Raw genomic sequence first — 19335 nt, 5'->3', positions numbered from 1 at the left:
GGGGAGCAGGTACTATTTCTGCTTCCTTTGCTTTTGAGTACCCCCTAAGTCAAAAGGGACCTTATACAGGCCTCTTCTAGTTTGCCAGTGTGCATTGGCTAGGGTATGGCTGGCGTTGATGGGGAGCAGGTACTATTTCTGCTTCCCTTGGTTTTGTGTTCCCCCTAAGTCAAAAGGGAGCTTATACAGGCCAGTTCTAGGTTTTTAGTATGCGTTGGCTAGGGTTCGGCTGGTGTTGATGGGGAGCAGGTAGTATATCTGATCCCCGTGGTTTTGTGTATCCCCTATGTCAAAAGGGAGCTTATGCTGGCCTGTTCGATGTTTTTAATGTGCGTTGACTCGGGTTTGGCTGGCGTTGATGGGGAGCAGGTACTATTTCTGCTCCCAGTGGTTTTGTGTACCATCTAAGTCAAAAGGGAGCTTATACAGCCCTGTTCTAGGTTTTTAGTGTGCGTTGGCTAGGGTTCGGCTGGAGTTGATGGGGAGCAGGTACTATTTCTGCTTCCCTTGGTTTTGTGTACCCCCTAAGTAAAAAGGGAGCTTATACAGGCCTGTTGTAGGTTTTTAGTGTGCGTTGGCAAGGGTTTGGCTGGTGTTGATGGGGAGCAGGTAGTATTTCTGCTCCCCGTGGTTTTGTGTAGCCCCTAAGTCAAAAGGGACCTTATACAGGCCTCTTCTAGTTTGCCAGTGTGCGTTGGCTAGGGTATGGCTGGCGTTGATGGGGAGCAGGTACTATTTCTGCTTACCTTGGTTTTGTGTTCCCCCTAAGTCAAAAGGGAGCTTATACAGGCCAGTTCTAGGTTTTTAGTATGCGTTGGCTAGGGTTCGGCTGGTGTTGATGGGGAGCAGGTAGTATATCTGATCCCCGTGGTTTTGTGTATCCCCTATGTCAAAAGGGAGCTTATGCTGGCCTGTTCGATGTTTTTAGTGTGCGTTGACTCGGGTTTGGCTGGCGTTGATGGGGAGCAGGTACTATTTCTGCTCCCAGTGGTTTTGTGTACCATCTAAGTCAAAAGGGAGCTTATACAGGCCTGTTCTATGTTTTTAGTGTGTGTGGACTAGGGTTTGGCTGGTGTTGATGGTGAGCAGGTACTATTTCTGCTCCCAGTGGTTTTGCGTACCCCCTAAGTCAAAAGGGAGCTTATACAGGCCTGTTGTAGGTTTTTAGTGTGCGTTGGCTAGAGTTTGGCTGGCGTTGATGGTGAGCAGGTACTATTTCTGCTCCCAGTGGTTTTGTGTAACCCCTAAGTCAAAAGGGAGCTTATACAGGCCTGTTTTTGGTTTTGGCGTTGATGGGGAGCAGGTAGTATTTCTGCTCCCCGTGGTTTTGTGTACCCCCTAAGTCAAAAGGGAGCTTATACAGGCCTGTTTTAGGTTTTTAGTGTCCGTTGGCTAGGGTTCGGCTGGCGTTGATGGGGAGCAGGTACTATTTCTGCTTCCTTTGCTTTTGAGTACCCCTTAAGTCAAAAGGGACCTTATACAGGCCTCTTCTAGTTTGCCAGTGTGCGTTGGTTAGGGTCTGGCTGGCGTTGATGGGGAGCAGGTACTATTTCTGCTTCCCTTGGTTTTGTGTTCCCCCTAAGTCAAAAGGGAGCTTATACAGGCCTGTTCTATGTTTTTAGTGTGTGTGGACTAGGGTTTGGCTGGTGTTGATGGTGTGCAGGTACTATTTCTGCTCCCCGTGGTTTTGTGTACCCCCTAAGTCAAAAGGGAGCTTATACAGGCCTGTTCTTGGTTTTTAGTGTGCGTTGGCTAGGGTTCGGCTGGTGTTGATGGGGAGCAGGTCGTATTTCTGCTCCCCGTGGTTTTGTGTATCCCCTAAGTCAAAAGGGAGCTTATACTGGCCTGTTCTATGTTTTTAGTGTGCGTTGACTCGGGTTTGGCTGGCGTTGATGGGGAGCAGGTACAATTTCTGCTCCCAGTGCTTTTGTGTACCCCCTAGGTCAAAAGGGAGCTTATACAGGCCTGTTGTAGGTTTTTAGTGTGCGTTGGCTAGGGTTTGGCTGGTGTTGATGGGGAGCAGGTAGTATTTCTGCTCCCCATGGTTTTGTGTACCCCCTAAGTCAAAAGGGAGCTTATACAGGCCTGTTCTAGGTTTTTAGTGTGCGTTGGCTAGGGTTCGGCTGGTGTTGATGGGGAGCAGGTCGTATTTCTGCTCCCCGTGGTTTTGTGTATCCCCTAAGTCAAAAAGGAGCTTATACAGGCCTGTTCTATGTTTTTAGTGTGTGTGGACTAGGGCTTGGCTGGTGTTGACAAGTGGAATGGAACGGAAATGAACAGTAACTCTTGTTTAATGCTAAACTTAAAACTAGAATAAATAAAAAAAACATGTGGATATTTCAAAATTCTTGAAGAGAGCGACATTATCTTGAAAATCCAACAGATAGCCAAACTGTGAATGGTATCTCTGATACAAGTTGTAAGTGCAGCAACATCTGATGACTGCTACAAAATCGGATCCCTGCTACAAAGTCTGATCCCTGCTACAAAATCTGATCCCTGCTACAAAATCTGATCACTGGGTATGCGTGCCAGATATGTTTTAAATTATTTCATCTGACAACGGCACTGCAACACCTTCTAAGGCTAAAAGCCATCAGCCATCCGTGCAATAAATAACGACGAACGCGAACGACATGGGGACGATCACCTCGGCTATGAAAAAAAGGGACATTGGGCATGGCCAAATCAGCTAAAGTTATCCCAAGGTCTATCAAGAGACCGAGGGGAACTAAAATGGACATAAAAAAGCGGCTATTGGACCGGTTTCTCCGTTCTGAGAGCATCATGGGAGTGCAAGTGGACAGTATTTGCCCCGGGGACGGACAGACCTTGCGAAGAAGGGGCAGACCGCGATAGTGCATAACGAGGGTCGGATTCAAGATGGAAAGAAGTTTAATTCATCCCGGGACAGAAAGAAAGCGTTCAAATTGAGGGTCGGCCAACAGGAGGTCATCCGCGTCCGGGATGAAGGAGCGGCTCAGACGAGCGTTGGTCAGAGGGCTAGATTGACATGAAATCCAGGCTATGTTTATGGGCGACAAAACACAACGGTAGGGGAGGACCTAGGGGAAGTTTAAAGACCAAGCTCTGGATACTATCCCCAGAAGAACTAATAAACAACAAAGGTACCAGAGGGTCTTGAAATGAAAATGCCCATAAGTAAAGAAAGACTAACCAAGGAACCACAATTTCACACAGATAGTGTCACAGAGAGCTCTCCAAGGATGAAGAAAAATACCCATCAGTCACCATTCGGATCCGCCCTTCATCATTTGGGATTTTATCCGTACCACCCGTCAGAGGTTGTTAATGCTCTACTGGGAGGTCAACCCGGTGGTAGGGGGTGCCTTCCAACAGTGTTAGAGACGACAGTGTGGAGTACCACTAGATGTTAGTAAGTGGCCAAAAAAGTGGGACTGGGGTGTGCAGTGCCAAAAAGGTGTGGGAAAAAAAGAAACCAAGAAAAAGTGTGTTTAAAATTGGTTTTGAAAAAGCACTTAACAAAAGTTTATTCCAAGTGTGCTTGCCATACCAATGTTAAAAACAATGTAACCTTAGGCTGACTATTTATGAAGACAGCCTATGGTAAGTGTGGTCATGTGGTCGACTAGTTTCAGCAATGAAGGGACTATTACGTCCTTGCTTTCATCAGGACCAATTTACAATAAAACTACTGCACCAACATAAGAATGTGAGACAAAACATAGAACTAACACCCATGAAAACATAAACAAGTGTCCACAGTCACCTGAATGCTTTGGGTGCCCTTACAGTCTGTGCACGTCACTGTAGAGAGAGAAAAAAGTGGGGAGGTATAGCTATCAATAACAAATGGGCCAAACAGTAAGACCATTAATTATGGTTCAAACTAAATGTGGTTTTTTGACAAAGGCACTTACTAGGCAAAACTCAATGGAAATACATGTGGAAAGAAATTTCTCATGCCACATGTCATAATGCTCTTACCTAAATCTGTAAGGCAGGCTGGCCTCACCCCACCTGGCAGAGGCTCAGGGAAAAATGAAGCACCGCTCTAAAAAACATGTAAAACACATGTCAAAACATAAAATGCACAAGACAGAGACAGACTTCTCCCTCAAATTACAACCGAGAAACCACGGTCTTGTTTATCCATCAAAGGTGGTATTCTTTACTGAATGGAGGCTCCGTCTGTATAAGACCTCAGCAAAAGAAAACGAAAACGAAGAGATGTAGCAAAGTGCAAGGGCTCCTCTCACCTAACCGTCGGTACTCCTGGCCGGCGTCCTGGCCGTCTGGGGAGGTACCGACGGTTGGCATTGGACCGTGTTATAAACCCTGCTCTAATTGGTTAAATCTCCACATGAGGCAAGCACTAGCGCCTCTGGATAAGTATCACTGCAGTCGGGGCTATACGCCCACTCGTTAGAAAGCCAAACAGCGCTCGCGCGTACTCAATGTAAACACCAAAAGGCAGGCGGAGGGATGTTTAAAAGCCGCGCTGCTATTGGGTGCGCGGTCGCGTTGAGCGTCTGAACGCGTCTCCTGGTTGGACGCGTAGTCACGTGGGGCCCGAGCCGTGTCCCGTGATAGGAAAAAAAGGCTGCAATAAGATTGCTGGGTCTGATGTAGGTTGTCAGGGAGATGGGGGTAAACAAATAGCGGTAACAGGTCCTGTTAGTATACGGGCCGAAGAAAAAGGTGATAAAAAACTGCGTTTTGGAGTACATAGCACTGGCAAGCTATAGGGAAGCGCAAAAAACTCTAAACTCAAGGAGTGAAGTTTGCACTCATAGATTAAGGCCACGGAAGTGTAATACACCATGAGGGGAGTAGAACTCCCTGAGTGTCTGTCTGTAGGTACAGCAATTGAAAGCAGGGATTCCCTATTCAAGTATAGTACGTAGCTAGCCTGAAGATCTTAATACAAAGAAGGATACACAAATCTCGGGAAAGCCTGGATAACTGTATCCCTCTTACTAGGGAAAAGCTAACTGCCCACTGCTGGAGATGTAGCTACAGGGATGAAACTGGAAACTTGAATAAGGCGATAGTATTGCCAATGGGACCAATCACAATGAGGACCACGGAATTTCATTGTTCAAACCCTCTTTGTGGGTTTTCAATCTGAGTACCCATCTTTGTTCCTTTTTCAATAAGAAGCTGGCCACATCTGTAGTATGGGTTGGTATAAACGGTTGCTCAAGGACAGTCCACTGAAATTCGGTGGCTAGATGTTTGGCCTCCAGAAAGTGAGAAGTAAGTTTTGTTGCTTGTCTTGCGCACCGGATCGTGCTCTTGTGCTCAGATATCCGTATGCGGACCTTGCGTGTAGTCATGCCCACATACTTGTAACCACAAGGGCAAGTGATCAGATAGATGACGTGGTCACTATTGCAATTAGTGAATTTGAATTGCTTCCATGGTCTGGTGGTCCCTATGTCTATTTCCAGTGTCTTCTTTGTCTGGGCACAGACCTGGCAGTTGCCACAGGGGTGATGTCCTTGGACAGGTGGAAGATCCCATAATGTGCCTACAGCTCTGGGCATCTCGTCGCGTGGCCTGGTGTGCACAAGTCTGTCCCTCAGATTCGGGCCCCTCTTGAAGGAGATCATGGGGCGGGGAAGGTTAAGATGCCCGGAGTTTAGGATCGGCCAGTGTTTCTTGACCGCACTCTGAATGCTCCTACCTACTCCCCTCATGGTGTATTACACTTCCGTGGCCTTAATCTATGAGTGCAAACTTCACTCCTTGAGTTTAGAGTTTTTTGCGCTTCCCTATAGCTTGCCAGTGCTATGTACTCCAAAACGCAGTTTTTTATCACCTTTTTCTTCGGCCCGTATACTAACAGGACCTGTTACCGCTATTTGTTTACCCCCATCTCCCTGACAACCTACATCAGACCCAGCAATCTTATTGCAGCCTTTTTTTCCTATCACGGGACACGGCTCGGGGCCCCACGTGACTACGCGTCCAACCAGGAGACGCGTTCAGACGCTCAACGCGACCGCGCACCCAATAGCAGCGCGGCTTTTAAACATCCCTCCGCCTGCCTTTTGGTGTTTACATTGAGTACGCGCGAGCGCTGTTTGGCTTTCTAACGAGTGGGCGTATAGCCCCGACTGCAGTGATACTTATCCAGAGGCGCTAGTGCTTGCCTCATGTGGAGATTTAACCAATTAGAGCAGGGTTTATAACACGGTCCAATGCCAACCGTCGGTACCTCCCCAGACGGCCAGGACGCCGGCCAGGAGTACCGACGGTTAGGTGAGAGGAGCCCTTGCACTTTGCTACCTCTCTTCGTTTTCGTTTTCTTTTGCTGAGGTCTTATACAGACGGAGCCTCCATTCAGTAAAGAATACCACCTTTGATGGATAAACAAGACCGTGGTTTCTCGGTTGTAATTTGAGGGAGAAGTCTGTCTCTGTCTTGTGCATTTTATGTTTTGACATGTGTTTTACATGTTTTTTAGAGCGGTGCTTCATTTTTCCCTGAGCCTCTGCCAGGTGGGGTGAGGCCAGCCTGCCTTACAGATTTAGGTAAGAGCATTATGACATGTGGCATGAGAAATTTCTTTCCACATGTATTTCCATTGAGTTTTGCCTAGTAAGTGCCTTTGTCAAAAAACCACATTTAGTTTGAACCATAATTAATGGTCTTACTGTTTGGCCCATTTGTTATTGATAGCTATACCTCCCCACTTTTTTCTCTCTCTACAGTGACGTGCACAGACTGTAAGGGCACCCAAAGCATTCAGGTGACTGTGGACACTTGTTTATGTTTTCATGGGTGTTAGTTCTATGTTTTGTCTCACATTCTTATGTTGGTGCAGTAGTTTTATTGTAAATTGGTCCTGATGAAAGCAAGGACGTAATAGTCCCTTCATTGCTGAAACTAGTCGACCACATGACCACACTTACCATAGGCTGTCTTCATAAATAGTCAGCCTAAGGTTACATTGTTTTTAACATTGGTATGGCAAGCACACTTGGAATAAACTTTTGTTAAGTGCTTTTTCAAAACCAATTTTAAACACACTTTTTCTTGGTTTCTTTTTTTCCCACACCTTTTTGGCACTGCACACCCCAGTCCCACTTTTTTGGCCACTTACTAACATCTAGTGGTACTCCACACTGTCGTCTCTAACACTGTTGGAAGGCACCCCCTACCACCGGGTTGACCTCCCAGTAGAGCATTAACAACCTCTGACGGGTGGTACGGATAAAATCCCAAATGATGAAGGGCGGATCCGAATGGTGACTGATGGGTATTTTTCTTCATCCTTGGAGAGCTCTCTGTGACACTATCTGTGTGAAATTGTGGTTCCTTGGTTAGTCTTTCTTTACTTATGGGCATTTTCATTTCAAGACCCTCTGGTACCTTTGTTGTTTATTAGTTCTTCTGGGGATAGTATCCAGAGCTTGGTCTTTAAACTTCCCCTAGGTCCTCCCCTACCGTTGTGTTTTGTTGTCTCAGTGCAGTCTTTTGGCTGCGGACCTAATATTCCCTACGAATTAATTATATCGTAGTAGTGGTTCATCACGTAATTGTGATTCGAACCTTTTATTGCCACTCTGGATCATATTTTGCACGCTTGACAGGACACTTTTCCCTACCATGGCCGAGAACCACGGCTTATCTTTCTCCGATGCTGATCTCCTAGCAGCACTGGCAGATCATCCTGACTTGACAGACTCCTCAGTGGCTGCTGTCACTACGGGGGAGGATGAATGGGGTAAACTATTAGTTCTAAAGAAGTCACAAACTAGGACAGCTACACATGGCACAATCATGGCACAATATCTACGTAATGACTGTGCACCCACCGGTCTCATAGTAACCAACACACCTAGACTATTTCTTAATGATAGAGAGTTTCTAAAAAACTGGGCATTGATCGCCTGGAGGTGCACCAGAGACTGGCTGATACTGATTATCCAAACTTCTAAACGCATAGCTGATACTATGCTTATAGAAATTCAAATCCTAGAGTCCAAAATAAAAACCACAATAGCTACTAAAGTCTTTAGCAAGAATCTAGATGATACAAACAAAAACAACAGGGATTTTAGAGAGCACACTCTGTCGGTTAAGATGGATAAATTCAAGAAAGATCTTGATAAGTTTAAGTTCGAGAAGATTTATCCTTACTCTAGCGACACATACACTCCCCCAGACTTTGGTACTAATACTCGTAGAAAAGGATCATCCTACAGTACATCTAGTTCTGGTGATAACTCGTCGGGCAGTGACACTGGCAGTGATAACTCCTACTCACGAGGTCGAGGCCAAGGTAAAAGGAATTTTAGATATAATTGGAGGGGCAACCAACAACAACAGTGGTGGTCACCCCATCCTTGGCAGTTTGGAGGAATGCAACCCTTCTTCCCACCACAACTACCAGGCCCATTCGAACAGCCGATGGGTCCAAATATGCCAAACCTCCCCGGCAATTTCCAAGCGAATAACTTCAACGGACAGCCTTTTTTAGGGTTTGGCCGGGGCAGATCCCGAGGCAGGGAGAGAGGGAACACTCAAGTTCACTTCAGCCCCCCATCGACATCAACAGAGGGGAGGACTCTGAGGAGCAACTCATCCAAGAACAAGGAGACCGGACAGAGCAGTGCAGCTCCAGTATAGTCATCAACTTGAGCAGTCACGTGTTGACCCAGCAAGAAGAGGAGGCCCTGAATAAGGGTCTGGGCTTTGTGCCAACTCATTATAATGATGAGTTTGAAACCCGGCTAGAAGTAGCCAGGTTTCTGAGGAAGATAAGATTACACTTCTTCTTCGCGGACAAAGAAGAAAATACTCAGAGTGAAGAAGATGTCAACACCGGTTTGAAGTGTAAGTCCACTTTCACCCCTCCCACTCACCTTATGCCTCCACAAGTATTGGCCTATGAGCAAGCCCTCGAAAAAGAGATGGATGATCTCTTCAGTACTCATCATAGAGTTTTTCAGAACTTGCCCAAAGCTCATCACTTAGCGCTTAAGTCTCTGACTGACAACAAGGACTTAACCATAAAGCCAGCCGACAAGGGCGGATCGATTGTTGTAATGGACACTCAAGTTTATAGAACAGAATGTCTCAGACAACTTAACTTGAGACAATCTTACGCTCCTGTAAATCATGACCCGACAGAAGAGCTTAAATCAAATATCAAAGTAATGGTTGAAGAAGCCTCCTCTGAGGGATGGATCACTCCTGCTGAAGCTAGGTACCTGTGCACTGAGCACCCTAAAATGCCCTACTTTTACACCCTACCTAAAGTTCATAAGGAGCAACGACCGCCCCCTGGACGCCCGATAATTTCCGGGATAGGATCAGCCCTGGAACCCCTCTCCACCTTTGTGGACTATTTTCTGAGACCAATGGTGCAGGAAATGCCCACCTATCTCAAAGATACCACTGACCTCCTCAGATTGATACCAAACATCAAATTTGATAGAGATACTGATCTCCTAGTTTCATTCGATGTTGAGGCACTCTATACCTCCATCCCGCAGGATGAGACATTGGACGTGGTACAACAACTACTGGAGTCAAGAGAACTGAATAGCATTACTCCCGTCCAATTTATAATGGCCTGTGCCACCTTGGCCATGAAACAAAACTTTTTTCAATTCGAGGACCAGATTTACCTTCAGACATCAGGTACCAGCATGGGGAGCGTTTATGCCCCCAGCCTGGCGAATCTGTATGTTCACTCGTTCGAACAAAATCATGTACTGAACCAGACTAATCCTTTCATCGATAGAATAAAAACCTGGAAAAGGTACATCGACGACGTTTTTGTTGTGTGGCGAGGGTCGAGCGATAGTTGCCTAGAATTCCTAGGGTGGCTGAATAACAGGAACAACCATCTTAAATTCACCATTGAGATCGGTCAACTACAACTAGCCTTCCTTGATCTCTTAATAACAGCAGGACCTGAGGGCCTACAGTCAGAACTTTACAGGAAGTCCATCGCAAGGAACTCTCTGTTACTTTTCGACAGCAATCATCCACGAGCTCTGAGGGAGAGCCTCCCTTTTAGCCAATTTCTTCGGGTACAGAGGAACTGTTCTACTAGGACAACTTTCAACAAACACTCTACCGATCTGAGTAGACAACTAGTGGCCAGGAAATATACTCCCAAACTTGTGAAAAAGTCCATGAAAAGGGCTATGAACAATAATCGGGAAGCCTTATTAGAACCGAAACCTCCCAAGCCGGAGCTAGACCGACTCACCTTTGTCCATACTTTTGGCAGCCTCTCAAACCGCATTCAGAGTGCGGTCAAGAAACACTGGCCGATCCTGAACTCCGGGCATCTTAACCTTCCCCGCCCCATGATCTCCTTCAAGAGGGGCCCGAATCTGAGGGACAGACTTGTGCACACCAGGCCACGCGACGAGATGCCCAGAGCTGTAGGCACATTATGGGATCTTCCACCTGTCCAAGGACATCACCCCTGTGGCAACTGCCAGGTCTGTGCCCAGACAAAGAAGACACTGGAAATAGACATAGGGACCACCAGACCATGGAAGCAATTCAAATTCACTAATTGCAATAGTGACCACGTCATCTATCTGATCACTTGCCCTTGTGGTTACAAGTATGTGGGCATGACTACACGCAAGGTCCGCATACGGATATCTGAGCACAAGAGCACGATCCGGTGCGCAAGACAAGCAACAAAACTTACTTCTCACTTTCTGGAGGCCAAACATCTAGCCACCGAATTTCAGTGGACTGTCCTTGAGCAACCGTTTATACCAACCCATACTACAGATGTGGCCAGCTTCTTATTGAAAAAGGAACAAAGATGGGTACTCAGATTGAAAACCCACAAAGAGGGTTTGAACGATGAAATTCCGTGGTCCTCATTGTGATTGGTCCCATTGGCAATACTATCGCCTTATTCAAGTTTCCAGTTTCATCCCTGTAGCTACATCTCCAGCAGTGGGCAGTTAGCTTTTCCCTAGTAAGAGGGATACAGTTATCCAGGCTTTCCCGAGATTTGTGTATCCTTCTTTGTATTAAGATCTTCAGGCTAGCTACGTACTATACTTGAATAGGGAATCCCTGCTTTCAATTGCTGTACCTACAGACAGACACTCAGGGAGTTCTACTCCCCTCATGGTGTATTACACTTCCGTGGCCTTAATCTATGAGTGCAAACTTCACTCCTTGAGTTTAGAGTTTTTTGCGCTTCCCTATAGCTTGCCAGTGCTATGTACTCCAAAACGCAGTTTTTTATCACCTTTTTCTTTGGCCCGTATACTAACAGGACCTGTTACCGCTATTTGTTTACCCCCATCTCCCTGACAACCTACATCAGACCCAGCAATCTTATTGCAGCCTTTTTTTCCTATCACGGGACATGGCTCGGGGCCCCACGTGACTACGCGTCCAACCAGGAGACGCGTTCAGACGCTCAACGCGACCGCGCACCCAATAGCAGCGCGGCTTTTAAACATCCCTCCGCCTGCCTTTTGGTGTTTACATTGAGTACGCGCGAGCGCTGTTTGGCTTTCTAACGAGTGGGCGTATAGCCCCGACTGCAGTGATACTTATCCAGAGGCGCTAGTGCTTGCCTCATGTGGAGATTTAACCAATTAGAGCAGGGTTTATAACACGGTCCAATGCCAACCGTCGGTACCTCCCCAGACGGCCAGGACGCCGGCCAGGAGTACCGACGGTTAGGTGAGAGGAGCCCTTGCACTTTGCTACATCTCTTCGTTTTCGTTTTCTTTTGCTGAGGTCTTATACAGACGGAGCCTCCATCCAGTAAAGAATACCACCTTTGATGGATAAACAAGACCGTGGTTTCTCGGTTGTAATTTGAGGGAGAAGTCTGTCTCTGTCTTGTGCATTTTATGTTTTGACATGTGTTTTACATGTTTTTTAGAGCGGTGCTTCATTTTTCCCTGAGCCTCTGCCAGGTGGGGTGAGGCCAGCCTGCCTTACAGATTTAGGTAAGAGCATTATGACATGTGGCATGAGAAATTTCTTTCCACATGTATTTCCATTGAGTTTTGCCTAGTAAGTGCCTTTGTCAAAAAACCACATTTAGTTTGAACCATAATTAATGGTCTTACTGTTTGGCCCATTTGTTATTGATAGCTATACCTCCCCACTTTTTTCTCTCTCTACAGTGACGTGCACAGACTGTAAGGGCACCCAAAGCATTCAGGTGACTGTGGACACTTGTTTATGTTTTCATGGGTGTTAGTTCTATGTTTTGTCTCACATTCTTATGTTGGTGCAGTAGTTTTATTGTAAATTGGTCCTGATGAAAGCAAGGACGTAATAGTCCCTTCATTGCTGAAACTAGTCGACCACATGACCACACTTACCATAGGCTGTCTTCATAAATAGTCAGCCTAAGGTTACATTGTTTTTAACATTGGTATGGCAAGCACACTTGGAATAAACTTTTGTTAAGTGCTTTTTCAAAACCAATTTTAAACACACTTTTTCTTGGTTTCTTTTTTTCCCACACCTTTTTGGCACTGCACACCCCAGTCCCACTTTTTTGGCCACTTACTAACATCTAGTGGTACTCCACACTGTCGTCTCTAACACTGTTGGAAGGCACCCCCTACCACCGGGTTGACCTCCCAGTAGAGCATTAACAACCTCTGACGGGTGGTACGGATAAAATCCCAAATGATGAAGGGCGGATCCGAATGGTGACTGATGGGTATTTTTCTTCATCCTTGGAGAGCTCTCTGTGACACTATCTGTGTGAAATTGTGGTTCCTTGGTTAGTCTTTCTTTACTTATGGGCATTTTCATTTCAAGACCCTCTGGTACCTTTGTTGTTTATATGTTTATGGGCGCGCTAGACATCCAGAGATCTTTCCTCAAAAATCCACACTGATTTTCGAGGTGCAACTCCTCGGACTTGAATGAAAGCAGTTTTCACTCCATCTCGCTTACATTGAGGTGTACCCAAACGAAGCAGCTTAGTGCGAATTTTCAGAGTGTTTTCATATTCTGATTCGTAAAATGCTTCTCTTCTCATCTTGAAGGTGGTGACCACCTTGGCCAAGAGGAAGGCAAATTTAAAAGAAATGCTTCCATTACATGTGCGCTTTACGCAGCTGATACATCAGGCAGGTTCATTAATACTAGTGTATTTCTATGCAGTCATGAGTGGCTACGCATCTCTGGTTTCAAGAACGAGATGCAGTCCAGCAGCCTTACTGTAATACTGAAACAAGAGTAGATATTCATAACTCCTGATCGTAAAGTAGTATTAAAGAGACAATTACACAGGCATAACCATAACAGAGCACATCAAAAATATTATGGCCTCAGCAAATTACCTTTTGCGCACAACTTATAAGTCCGACCGGTCACAGCGTATCCCATCTCTGCGGGCCTCCGGATTCTTCAAGGTGAACAAAAAACACCTTGAGGGCAAGAAGGCGGCCAAGAAGACAGCTGCCAAGACCAAGAATCCAGCGTCCAAGAAAGCTGCCCCCGCCGCCAAGATTCAGAACATCTGACATGGATCATAAAAGAAAATGCTGACAGACAGACAGTACAATAAAACATTTTAATATTTACCCGGAAAGAGGTACGATAAGTGTCCAAGAATATAGAGGAAGCCACTGTTGCAGAAAACCATAAACACTCATGGTGCAAATTAAAGAAATAAAAAAAAACTAACATTCCATACAAATTGAGTACTTTAGCCCAGCGGATATTTCAAACGGAAGGGGAACATCAGACAGGTTGCCCGACAAGGGTCACCAACCGATCAGCCTAGATAACTCAGAATTAACCTGAAAACAAACAATGTCAACAAAGTGTTCAACTCAAACTGCATAATCAGAATCGAGAAAGAAATATAGGCCTGCACCCACAGATTAAGTCTACATTTAAGGAGAACTACCATTACAATGACTAGTTGTGTCAAAAGCTAGAAAAAGGGGCACTCTCGCATACCTCTGGTGAGTCACCCAAAAATGACAAGTAATTCAAAGAAATTGATGCTTCAGGTAAAAAGATAGCTGTATGGTGCCATTCACAAACTCAATATCCCTTAATGTACAAAACCAATACTAATGTTAGGCTGTTATGGACAGGTCAGTACTTGTGAGTAGGGTGGGTTAAGTGTTCAATGATTTTGTTCACTGGGAGTGATGTCCCGTCGTTGGCGATTGATACGATCCGGCCAAGAACAAGGTCAGCAAAGGATCTTCAAATTACATTAATGACTATGATACAGTTCTTTCAAGCCACGGAAGAACAGTAACTCTTGATGCCATCCAAGGCAGAAGAAGAAGGAGGTGAACAAGAAAGAGCTGGAAGCCAAGAAGGTGGCCAAAATAGCTGCCCCCTGCCCAGAAGCCCAAGAAGGGTCCCGGGCGAGGGGACGGGACACACGTCGACGGCGAGCCAGTCGTCCGTGATCCCGTTGACACACACCGATGTCAAACTGTGTTGCTTACCAGTGCCACACATGGACGAACAGTAACTCTTGATGGCCTCCAAGGCAGAAGAAGAATGAGGTGAACAAGAAAGAGCTGGAAGCCAAGAAGGCAGCCAAGAATCAAGCGGCCAAGATAGCTGCCCCCTGCCCAGAAGCCCAAAAAGGGTCCCAGGCGAGGGGACGGGACACAAGTCGACGGCGAGCCAGTCGTCCATGATCCCGTTGACACACACCGATGTCAAAGCGTCTTAGGGACCGTACCAAGTCATGAAAGAACAGTGACTCTTGGCGGCAGAAGAAGATGAACAAAAAAGCGCTGAAGCCAAGAAGGCGGACAATTGGACATCTAGTCAAAATAGCTGCCCCCCGCCCAGGAGCCCAAAAAGGGTCCCGGGCAGGGGAACGGGACATACCTCGACGGAGATCCCGTCGACAGTGATCCCGTTGACACACACAGATGTCGAACAGTCTTCAATTAGAATTCGAAAAAAACCTGGCAAACACAGCCCAAAGGGCCTGTACTTTGAATGTCAATTTGAAAAATGATGGGCAAACACAGCCCGGACAGGCAGCAGGTAGGATGTGCTGCATTCTGTGGAAGCTGAATAAAGTTCGAAGTAACAAAGGCAGCAGGTGCACAAATTACCCACTGCCTGGACGGGGTAGTAGTTACACAAAAAGCTCAAGAAAGAAGAACATGATCCGCGTTAAGGCCTCCCTTAAGAGCCTGGTCAGCAAAGGCGCCATAGCGCAGCTGAAGGGCAGCGGTGTATCCGTATTCTTCAAGTTGAACAAGAAAGAACTGTAGGGCAAGGAAGCAGTGAAGACGACAGAAAGATTCCAAGAGTCCGGCGGTCCCGTCAACAGCAATCCGGTCAACCCGTCTTACTTTAATTGCCAAGACGAACGGGAACGAACAGTAACCCTTGATTAAGGACAAAGTTCAAAATAAAATAAATTATAAACAAAACAAAAATTTGAACAAGATACACATCAGAATGAAAATCTTAGCCCATTACTTAAAAAAAGTAACCATCAATAACAAGGTAAAAATATGGATGAACAAGATGCGGACAAGAAGAGCCGCATTAAGGCCTCCATAAAGAGCCTGGTCAGCAAAGGCGCCCTACATTAAATGTGTGCTACACGCAGCTGATAAGTCAGCCAAGTCAAGGGGGATTAAATGGACGCACATCCCAAAAGGCTCACACAAGGGTCAACAAAGCGGCGCTGATTACCAGCGGCTAACATGCGGACAAGAAGAAGAGGCACGTTAAGCCCTCCCTCAAGAGGCTGGGCAGCAAAGGCGCCCTAGCGCAGCTGAAGGACACCGGTGTATCCGTATACTTCAAGGTGTATAAGAAGGTGAACAAAAAAGAGATGAGAGCCAAGGCGCCGGCCAATTAGACAGGCACCAAAAGCAAGAATCAAGTGGCCAAAATAGCTGCCCCCCGCCCAGAAGCCCAAGAAGGGTCTCGGGTGGGGGAACGGGACACACCTTGACGGCGAGCCAGTCGTCCGTTATCCCGTTGACACACACCAATGTCAAACAGTCTTGGTTACCAAGACGAGCCAGGGAAGAACCGTAACCCTTGATGCCCTCCTAGGCAGAAGAAGAATGAGGTGAACAAGAAAGAGCTGGAAGCCAAGAAGGCGGCCAAGAATCAAGCGGCCAAGATAGCTGCCCCCCGCCCAGAAGCCCAAGAAGGGTCCCGGGCGAGGGGACGGGACACACGTCGACGGCGAGCCAGTCATCCGTGATCCCGTTGACACACACCGATGTCGAACAGTCTTCAAATAGAATTCGAAAAAAAACCTGGCAAACACAGCCCAAAGGGATTGTACTTTGAACGTCAATTAGAACAATGATGGGCAAACACAGCTAGGCAGCAGGTGCCCAAATTACCCACTGACTGGACGGGTGACTGCTTTCCCAAAAGGCTCAATACAGGGCATGCACTTTGATTTTCAAATAGAAATAGAAGATTAATTGGCAAACACAGCCCAAAAAGGCCTGTAGTTTGAATTTTAATAATAATTGTCAAACACAGCCCGGACAGGCAACAGGTAAGATTTTTTTTTTTGAAAATCTCTTTATTAGCAAAGTTGAAGAGCAACAACAGAATATAGATGTGTTTATACAATACCAATGTTAAACTCCGTTGCACATGTATGCGGTTGCTCATAGCAAATATACAAACTTGGTAAATTCGATTTTTCATTTTGTCGATGAATCATAACAACTAACAAACCCCGTTCATTCCCGATCCCACCCTCCACCCTGCGAGTTCCCACTATTCACTCTCTAAATAGGCACATGATCTACATATCGCTATTTGGGTCACACTCTAGTTAGTTACACATAGTTGAGGTTAATACACAGATTGGTTAGGTAACGGAATGCGACAGACGGGTTCGATCTACCCGTGTTGCCTCATAGTGCACCGTAGGTATTGTTCGTGGTAGTGCATATAAGAATGAGTACGGGCGTAACCGCACCCCAATTGGCTATTCACTAATATCCTCATCATCACTGTCATCGCCAGCCTCAAATACCCCCAAAGTGGCAAACCATTCCAGTGAGATAGGTGTCTTGCGAAGGCCCCTACTCTCTTCCCTTTGTAATGCCTCGCCCTCAGCCTTACCCCAACGTACAACTTCCGCCCTCCATAGATCAGGGTTGGGCGGTGTCGATGACTTCCACCGCATCGTGATGGCACGCTTAGCCAACAACAGGGCCAGATCCGAGAAGCGCGCCGCCACGGTCCTGGTGCGGGTCGATGGACCTAGCCCTAGGAGCATGTGTTCAAGTGTAGGTGATCGGGTCAATGTACCAGCCTTCTCAAGTGAGTCATGGACAGTGGTCCAGAAATACCCCAGTTTGGGGCATTGCCACATCATATGTACCAGAGATGCGTCGTCTGCATCACATCGGGGGCAGTTGCTCTTGGATGCAGGGAACATCATATGTAGGCGGTGTGGTGTTAGGTAGGCTCTATGCAGCAACATCAGTTGGATGAACTTGTACTTGGGATTTCTAGCTACCTTTCTGGGGAATTGCAGTATGCGCTCCCACTCCTTATCTCTTAATGGCCTCCCAATATCCACTTCCCATGTCGCCCTTAGTGGTGCCAGTGTAAGCGCCCTCCCCGATTTAATGCTAACAGTGAGCCACTTAGTTAGATGGCCGCCCGTCCCCATGAGATAAAGCATTGTGACTAGAGGATTTGCAATAGGCTCCCGTCCGTCGGGTGACCAGTTGCGCAAGATATAGTGTCGGAGACCGGCATGCAGGAGAAAGGAGCCGCCGTGTATGCCCTGCGTGGTTCTGAAGTCTTCGAAGGACAACAAGTGCCCCTCCACAAACAGGTCACCCACATGTGTCACACCCGCGTCACGCCAGGGCTCCAGTAGAGTCGTTGTAAGTGTGCCCGGGCCCAGTGGTATGCCCAAGAGTGGTATTGTGGGGGCATAAGGTGTCCCAGTGGACGTATATTTCAATGCCCTTCGCCAAAGTGTGACCGCCAATTTGAGGAGTGGCGTAGTGTTTCTAGGTAGATCCGATCCAGGCAGGAGCAAGATGTGTATTTTCCCCTTAGCATGGTCATCTTGGGTCAGATTAATCTCATGAAGATTGCGGCCCGCCACCCAGTAAGCCAACCATTGTAGCTGACATGCATAATGATAAGCCCTGAAGTCCGGTAAGCCCATGCCTCCGGAGTTGGAGGGAAGCTGCAACTTAGCCAGCCCTATTCGCCTGCGGCCATGTCCCCACACAAGTTCTGTGAGCAGGGAGTCGAGGGTCTTGAATGTTACCGCTGGGATCTGGAACGGCAGGTTGGTGAAGTAGTAGATAAGACGGGGCAACATCACCATCTTGGAAATTGCCACTCTGCCAGGTATGGAGAGCGGCAACGTAAGCCAAAATTGAACTTGTGACTTCAGTGCTCTAATGGCCCTCCCCAGGTTGCCGTCTATCATCATGCTCGCCTCTCTATATATCTGTATTCCCAGGTAACGGAAGGTGGTTTCCGCCATCTGAAATTCATGTGGGGCAAAAGACAGGGGGGTCGAATCACCCGCAGCTACAAAGGCGAATCCGTAGGACTTAGACTCGCTGATGGTGAGGCCAGATATTTCTCGAAAATCCTCAAAAACCTGGGAGACCTGGCCCAGCTCACCCCTCAAATCTCGGAGATATAATATGATATCATCCGCGTACGCAGAGACAATGTGGTCCGTACCATGCTGCCGTATACCGTAGCGGGGGGCTAGCAGCCTAAGTCTGCAGAGCAATGGCTCGAGGGCAAGAACGAAGAGGAGAGGGGAAAGTGGGCAGCCCTGCCTGGTGCCTCTGGCAATGGCCATGGGGCCCGAGATTTGGTTGGAAGTACGTACCCTCGCCGTGGGGATTGTGTATAATAATCTGACCCAAGCGAGGAATTCCGGCGGGATCCCATATTTTGATAATGTGGCAAACATATAGTCCCATCTCAAGGAATCAAAAGCCTGTTTTAAGTCCAGAGAGATGCACCCTTCGGAGCCCACACCCTCATCGCTCCCAAGCATGAGCTGGGCCAATCGCCGAAGGTTCATGGCCGTATTACGACCTGTGACAAAGCCGCATTGATCCTGGTGGACCAAATGTGGCACGTATTGTACGAGTCTTGATGCCAGTATCTTGCTCAAAATTTTTGAGTCAGTATTAAGAAGGGACAGGGGTCTGTAATCGGCCAACTGCAAACCTTCTTTGGCCGGTTTCAAGAGGGACGTAATCAGAGCTTGCATGGTTGATTGTGGTAGAGAGGCTGTGCGTAGAGCTTCCAGATAAACAATGTGTAGTCGCGGGGCCAGGAGGTCCATGTAAGTGGCGTAGAAGTCGGTTGGCAGGCCATCCGTTCCAGGGGCCTTACCCTTAGGGA

At 47.1% G+C, this 19335-nt stretch overlaps 1 pseudogene; it reads left to right on the top strand.

Moving 5' to 3' along the window:
• Positions 1-2787: 2787 nt before the first annotated feature.
• LOC144798403 (peptidyl-prolyl cis-trans isomerase FKBP1A-like) lies at positions 2788-12885 on the top strand (annotated as a pseudogene).
• Positions 12886-19335: the final 6450 nt, after the last annotated feature.

Source organism: Lissotriton helveticus, chromosome 12, assembly GCF_964261635.1.
Source record: "Lissotriton helveticus chromosome 12, aLisHel1.1, whole genome shotgun sequence".
NCBI classification, from domain to species: Eukaryota; Metazoa; Chordata; class Amphibia; order Caudata; family Salamandridae; genus Lissotriton; species Lissotriton helveticus.
The sequence above is the reverse complement of the archived record's forward strand: the minus strand, read 5'-3'. Positions and strand labels throughout refer to the sequence as shown.